Source organism: Apium graveolens, chromosome 10, assembly GCF_009905375.1.
Source record: "Apium graveolens cultivar Ventura chromosome 10, ASM990537v1, whole genome shotgun sequence".
Classification (NCBI taxonomy): Eukaryota; Viridiplantae; Streptophyta; class Magnoliopsida; order Apiales; family Apiaceae; genus Apium; species Apium graveolens.
In genome coordinates, this window is record NC_133656.1 from 81,160,731 (window position 1) to 81,169,118 (window position 8,388).

The 8,388-nt window shown below is 37.5% G+C and overlaps 1 non-coding gene across 1 annotated transcript; it reads right to left on the reverse strand.

The window, feature by feature from the left end:
• Positions 1–5,367: 5,367 nt before the first annotated feature.
• LOC141694935 (small nucleolar RNA R71) lies at positions 5,368–5,474 on the reverse strand. Its single transcript, XR_012564214.1, has one exon. It is a non-coding gene; the product is annotated as a small nucleolar RNA R71 (small nucleolar RNA).
• Between the last annotated feature and the right edge of the window lie 2,914 nt (positions 5,475–8,388).

The window sequence follows — 8,388 nt, forward strand, 5'->3', positions numbered from 1 at the left end:
CTTGGATAAGTTTGATTTTGAATCATACCAAGAATGCGAATCTTGTTTGCTTGGTAAGATGACTAAAGCCCCTTTCACTAGTAAGGGTCAAAGGGCCACTAAACGTCTGGAGTTAATACATAGTGATATATATGGCCCAATGCGTGTAATGGCTAGAAGAGGCTACTACTACTTCATAACATTTACTGATGATTTCAGTAGATATGGATATGTATATCTTATGAAGAATAAATCCGATTCTTTTGAAAAATTTAAAGAATACAAGGTTGAAGTAGAGAAGCAAATTGGCGGAGATGCAAGTATTAAGATCTTACGATCCGATCGTGGGGGTGAATACTTAAGCACCGAATTTAGAGAGTATTTGAAAGAGTGTGGTATTATATCACAACTCACTCCGCCAGGAACACCTCAATGGAATGGAGTTTCAGAGAGGAGAAATTGCACCTTGTTGGACATGGTGCAATCGATGATGAGTCATGCAGATCTTTCAATTAGTTTCTGGGGTTACGCTCTAGAAACAACGGCTTTCACACTTAACCGTGTTCCTACTAAGAAGGTTCAAAAGACTCCATATGAGATATGGAAGGAGAAACGGTCAGGCATGAACTTTATGAAAGTTTGGGGATGTAAGGCGTTTGTGAAACGTCAAGAATCTGACAAGCTTGGACCTAAATCCGAAGAGTACATTTTTATAGGATACCCTAATGAAACAAAGGCATATTATATTTATAGTCCTTCTGAGCAGAAACTGTTTATTGCTCGAGATGTTGTCTTCATGGAAAGAGATTTTGTTTCCAAAAGAAATAGTGGGAGAACTATAGATCTCGATGAAGATCGATAACCACAAAATAGCATTGAACTTGAAGTGGAACAAGAGCAAAATAATAATAATGCTCAACAAACACAGGTTGTTCGTAGATCTGGAATAATTCTCCATGAGCCAGAGAGATATGGATTTCTCATGACTCAGTGTCGTGATTTGATGCTCATAGATGAAGATGAGCCTCTCACATACCAAGATGCTATGAACAGTCCGGACTCTAAGAGATGGCTTGAAGCCATGAAATCCGAGATAGATTCCATGTACGAAAACCAAGTAAGGACTTTAATTGATCCACCTGAAGGGGTAAAGCCCATAGGGTGCAAATGGGTTTTTAAGAAGAAAAAGGGCATTGATGGAAATGTCTAGACCTATAAAGCTAGGCTGGTTGCAAAAGGTTTCAAACAAATTTATGGTATTAACTATGATGAATCACCAGTGGCTATGGTCAAGTCTATAAGGATTTTACTTGCCATTGCAGCATTCCATGATTATGACATCTGGCAAATGGATATCAAAACAGCCTTCCTTAATGGAAGCCTTGAAGAGGATGTGTACATGACACAACCTTAGGGTTTTGTCGATCCAAGGAATGCTGGCAAGGTATGTAAATTGTGTCGATCCATTTATGGATTGAAGCAATCCTCTAGGTAATGGAATATCCGTTTTGATGAAATAGTCACAGAGTATGGCTTTGTTCAAAATGAAGATGAATTGTGTGTTTACAAGAAGGTTAGTGGGAGCTATGTGGCATTCATAGTACTATATGTTGATGATATACTACTAATGGGGAATGACATACCTTCTCTAAAGGCTGTTAAGACTTGGTTAGGGAGCAATTTCTCCATGAAAGACTTAGGAGAGGCATCCTACATTCTAGGAATGAGGATCTATAGAGAAAGATCTAGAAGGATGATCGGTCTAAGTCAGAGCACATACATTGATAAAGTTTTGCATCGTTTTGGAATGCAAAATGCAAAAAAGGGGATATGTCCCCGTGTCTCAAGGGATAACAATCTCTAAGGACCAGTGTCCCAAAATCATTGGATGAGAAGGACAACATGAATAAAGTTCCATATGCTTCAGTAATTGGATCTATCATGTATGCAATGGTATGTACTCGCCCAGATGTCTCGTATGCCTTGAGCATGACGAGCAGATACCAGTCTAATTCGGGTGAAGGTCACTGGACGACAGTCAAAAATATTCTTAAGTACTTGAAAAGAACTAAAGATTCATTCTTGGTGTATGGAGGAGAAGAGAAACTCGTTGTAAAAGGTTACATCGATACAAGTTTCCAAATAGACAGAGATGATACTGTATCACAGTCTGGTTTTGTGTTTTGTCTAAACGGAGGTACTGTAAGCTGGAAGAGTTCAAAGCAAGAAACAGTAGATGATTCTACAATGGAGGCTGAGTACATTGCAGCTTGTGAAGCAGCTAAGGAGGCCGTTTGGATTCGAAAGTTCATTTCTAATTTGGGAGTGGTTCCATCGATCGCAGACCCCATTGATCTATACTGTAATAATAATGGAGCCATTGCACAGGCTAAAGAACCTAGATCACACTCCCGGGCCAAACATATACTCAGGAGATTTCACCTTATTCGAGAGATTAATGAAAGGGGTGATATACACATATATAAAGTGCACACAAATGATAACATTACAGACCCACTGAACAAAGGTTTGTCGCAGCAGAAGCACGATGGTCACACTAGTTCCATGGGTATTAGATATATGGGTGATTGGCTCTAGTGCAAGTGGGAGATTGTTAGTGTAGGTGCCCTAGAGGCAATACATTATTCTTTTAAATCTTTATGTCAGTTGATCATTCAATAAATGTATTTATTATGACCTTAATTACTGCGATATTTTGTTAGCATAATAAATGTCCTTAGAATCATGATACACATTGTATAGTTTAAGTACATGACTTGAACTTGAGATTATATAATAAATCATATTCTTAAAGGTCCCTAGTCGAGTATTATTATATAGGACAATAATAATACATAGATAGAATAGTATGTTGTTTGACAAGATAACCACATCTCATTGGTTATAAGTATGGGGATACTAGAGTCAATACATAAGTACATGTGAGAGTACATGGTACTGGACATACCCACAGTGAGATTCTTCATGTTTAATAAAGTCATAAGAAAGACTCACAGTGATAATGGTATAACGATCCTTTGACTTGAAATCATTATATTTCTATACGATGATTAATATACTTTGACTACATTAAAAGTTACTTTTGATCGGGTGATGATAAAAGTGGACATCGGGTATATCATGAGTCGTATGAGAAATATGAATGATAGATAAAGGATTTAACTCTCCTATAATTAGGAGAGATATTATTGGTCTCTTGATTGAGTGAGATTATAAAAGCATGGCCATGCTCAAATAATGATTTGTATTGATAGTCTACTCATGGATCAAGTAAATCCGGATTAAATGTTGAAGAGGATGACTAAATACATGCCTCGAGTTTAATCTATAATATGTATGGTTAAAGGGATTATATTACACGAAAAACATTAATCACGAAAGGTTTTATCTAATCACGATTTAATTATTGTTTAATTGGGTAACAATGATGTATTACTAGATACCGCTCATTGTTTATAATTTTATTAGAGAATAAAATTATTACCAATAAAATAATATCCTATAGGGTCGCACAAATAGAGCACTTAATGGAATAGTTAATTTAAATTATGGATTTAAATTAATTGATGATTATTCAAATTTTATTATAATTAAGTAAGACTTAATTGAGATAATATAAATTCGAATTAAAAGGAATGTTTTTGCCCATAATAATTAAGTATGACTTAGTTATTAATTAAATAATAGAAATTCGTTTTTATTATTTAATCCAATACCTACTAGGGTTGGGCTTTGCTGTTATGGGCCTTTTTAATCAGCCATTATAAATATATAATGATAGGTTAAAGAGGGGGTACGTTTTGAAGAAAAACCCTAGCAGCAAAGAGAGGCAGAGGCAATTTCGGATCGTTAAGAAGGAGGCTAGTACATCCATTCCGTAGTCAAGTTCGTGAGACATTCTTTGAAGTGCTCGTGTGGATACCATAGAGGTGTTTCTCCGAAAGGGAGACACAAAGGGTGATAGCTAGGATCTCCGTTGAGTTCGTGAAAGTCAGGCTCTTGAAAGGTATGATTCGTTATCTCCATAATCTGCCCACAATTATACATGGATCCTATTTTTGGGTTTCGAAAATTTTGTTTTATTTACGTTTATCCGCTACGTTTTATGCCTCGAAACCCAACATCATTATCATGGGGTTATAGTGGATTTATTTATGGATTTCTTTAGTTAAAATTGTTCGATACCTTAGTGTGTGGTGATTGTATGATAACCTAGTATTGGTTGTGCTTATTCGTCTTATGTGTGTAGCTAACATATAAGATAGCGTGTTAATCTCTATTGAAGCGATAATGAATATAAAGGTTTAGAACTTGCCATGCTAGCATCGGTTCATGTATTTGTTATGCATGATTCGTAGGTAATTTTAACCATCTTACTTGCCCTATGTAATCACGATAGATAACTTGCGCATTAAATCGTTATGTTTTCAATTCTTATTGACATAGGGCAAGTTGGTAGTTGGGTATTCGTACAACAAAAGTTGGCGTTTACTTGTTTCGTGTTATCTGATTAGTCTCATCACCATTACATGCTAAGGTTAAGAACAAAAAAGCTATTGAATAAAGTATTTAATGAAATAGGATCCCATGTTTGTCATATATATTAATTCAACCATTCTTGTTCTCTTAGTTATAATTGTTAGTTTAATTCTGAGTTATAAACAATCTCAACTTGTTATTTGTCTTAGCATTTGATAATAACCATATCATTGTTGCATAGATGCATATTCTTAAATTAACCTAATTCAGTCTATGTGGGAACGAATCTGATTTATATCTTATACGACTTGCGAACGCGTATACTTGCGTGAATTTTAGAGCATGTTTTCGCCCTAACAAGTTTTTGGCGCCGCTGCCGGGGACTCGGTGTTGTTAATTGTTTGGTTTATGTGCTTGTCATCAGTGGTCGTTAAAGTTCACTGTCTCGGACTCTTTTACTTTCACGGTTTACTTGTTCTGTTTCGGGTACTCATTACAATGGGAGATCCAGTAGCACAAACGAAAGCCTTGATGGATTCTTCTCAACCCAAGATCAATGACATTCAGTCTAACATTTTTAGACCAGCCATCTCGGCTAATACTTTTGAAATCAAGTCTAGCATAATTCAATGGGTGCAGAATTCAATCCAGTTTGGGGTTTCTCCAATGGAAGATCCCAATATGCACATTAGGGATTTCATTGAGATCTGCGACACCTTCAAGTTCAACGGTGTTTCTGAAGATGCTGTGAAGCTGAGACTATTCCCATTCTCATTGAGGGATAAGGCTAAGAGCTGGTTACACTCTCTACCAGCTGGTTCGATTACTACTTGGAAAGATCTTGCTCAAAAGTTTCTCACTAAATTCTTCCCTATGGCAAAGACAGCTGCAATCAGGAATACTCTTACTCAATTTGCGCAACAATCAGGAGAATCTTTATATAAATCTTGGGAGCGCTATAAGGAGATGCTTAGGAAGTGTCCTCATCATGGAATGCCTGATTGGATGATCATCAATTGCTTCTATAACGGTTTGGGAGCAAAGTCAAGACCCATGCTCGATGCAGCATCAGGTGGAGCATTATGGGCAAAAAGCTATGAGGAAGCTTATGATCTAAATGAACTGATGGCTGCTAATGAATATTAGTATCTAACCCAGAGATTGCCACAGGGCAAGGTAGAAGGAGTTTTTGAAGTGGATACAGCTACGGCTATCATTGCTCAACTAAAGGCGTTTTCTATGAAGATCGATTCTCTGGCTAACTATGGTTTTAATCATATAACCAGTGTTTGCGGGCTGTGTGAAGGTTCGCATGCGACGGAGAAATGTGCTATATCTAGTGAATCAGCTCAGTTTGGGAGCAACTTTCAGAGATTGCAGCAACCAGTTCCAGACACTTATTATCTTGATAACTGGAATTATCCTAACTTCAGCTAGAGTAATAATCAAAATGCGATGCAACAGCCGTTCCAGCAGTTTGGAAACAAGCAAGTTAACCCTCCTGGTTTTCAACAACAATATGCACCAAGAAAACAACTCCAACTTCAACAACAACCGCATGGAAGTTTCGGTCAATCTTTGAATGAAAATTTTGAATTGGAGGAGTTGAGGCTTATGTACAAAACTCAGGCTCTTATATGTGAAAGCCAGGCTGTTGCTATCAAGATTCTGGAGAACCAAATAGGGAAAATTGCTAACGCCTTATTGAATCGACCAACATGAATGCTTCCTAGTGATATAGAAGACAATCCGGGCAAGAAGGAAGTTGAAAAACAGGTGAACGCCATCACCTTGAGGTCTGGTAAGGTTGCAAGCCCCAAAATTCAGCAAGACGAAGAGCCTGAAAAATCTCAAGTTTCAGAAAATGAAGTTGTGGCTGAAGAAGAAGTGCTGAAGGATGCCGAGGTGGAACCAAGGAAGAAAACTGCGGAACACAATCCTCCTGAGGGTAATACAGGGGAGAAACGGGTCTATCCTCCACCTCCATTTCCTAAAAGGCTACAGAAGCAGAAGTGGGATAAGCAATTTGCTAAGTTTCTAGATGTGTTCAAGAAACTTCATATCAACATACCTTTCGCTGAAGCTCTTGAACAGATGCCTAGCTATGCGAGGTTTATGAAAGGTATTCTCTCTCGGAAAGTAAAGCTCGATAACTTAGAGATCGTTGCTCTTAAGGAGGAATGCAGTGATGTGCTGCAACAGAAGTTGCCTCCGAAGCTTAAAGATCCTGGAAGCTTCATTATTCCTTACACCATCGGAAACTTGTCGTTCGACAAGTGTTTGTGTGATTTGGGAGCCGGCATCAAATTGATGCCCTTGTCCATCTTCAAGAAGCTTGGTCTTCCTGATCTGAAACCAACATACATGTCATTACAACTAGCTGATTGTTCCATCGCTTATATGTGATGAATAGTGGAGGATGTCTTGGTCAGGGTGGCAAAACTCATCTTCCCTGCTAATTTTGTAATTCTGGACTTTGAGGAAGATAAGAAGTTTCCCATCATCTTGGGAAGACCATTCTTGGCTACAGGTCGAACTATGATCGATGTGCAAAAAGGAGAGATTACAATGAAGATTCACGATCAAAAGGTCACTTTTAATGTGTTCAAGGCAATAAAGTTACCCACAGCTAAAGAGGAGTGCTTTAAAGTAGAATGGGTCGACTTTTTCATGAATTCAGAGCCTGATCAATTGCCAAAGTCAGATACCTTAGAGAGATCCTTAATAGGGGAATTAGTTATTAAAGATGAAGAAGGAGCAGAGCAAATGCAGGTTTTGAATGCACCTCCATGGAAGAGGAAGTTGGATATGCCATTCGATTCTCTTGGGTTAGCAGAGCTGAAAATTTCTCTAGAGCATTTTGAACCATCTATTGAAGAAGCTCCCACACTTGAACTCAACCAACTGCCAGATCACTTGAGTTATGCATTCTTAGGTGCACCCCTTGATAAGGGTTTGGGATATATTTTTGATGATATAGAGGGTAGCCGGACAGATCTTCCCGTGCCTACAGAGGGTTCTTCTCGGGCACCACAGACAGTTGATAGGTTTGGTCTTGGTGTTGCGCAGTACAGGCAATTGATTCAGCAAATTGAGGTCATGCATGACATCCACCGCTGTTTTGCTGAAGATTTGACACACGCTCTTGGTGCTATTTTGCGAGACACTGGTGTCGAGGTTGATTGGCCACCTGATCCTCCACTCGAGGAGGGTGATCATCCTAACAACTAGGTATGCCTGAAATCCTTGTTATTACCTTCAATGAGGATATTGAAAATTTTAAGTTTGGGGGTGATAATGTAAGGATTAGTATTGTGTGTTGTGTCCATATAGTTCACATAGATTTATATAGATTCATATTGCATGTTTAGTTGTATTTCATTCATATTTTTGCATGATTGTTCATATAGGACATATTTGTTTATTTTTTATGTGATTTCATATAGTTGCATTTGCATGCATATTTAGCATGATCCCTTAAGATGAACTATGTTATTTGATAAGTTGATGTTGATTTGAGTGTGGTGATGAAAAATAGAGGGATGTTTAAGTCTTAATGAATTGATTTGCATGCTAGAAACAAAACAAAAAAAAATCACAAAGTCTTATAGGTTTGCTTTTGAACTAGATCATGATCATACTTGTTTATTTGTTGAGATTTAATCATTGGGTTATATTTAGAATATTTGGTATTCCCGTAATGACGTAAGAACACTGATTTTTAAAATGGAGAAAAACTTAGAATTCATTGCTAGTTGTTGTAAGGCTAGGTGTCAAATGGCTAGTAGTTGGCTCATATTTATATAAGTCGTCTAGGGTTGAATGAGATGTAGCGAAACACACTAATTCAGAAATTGTTGAAAAAAGAGAAAAAAAAAGAAAAAAAGAAAAGAAAAAAAAAGTATGTGT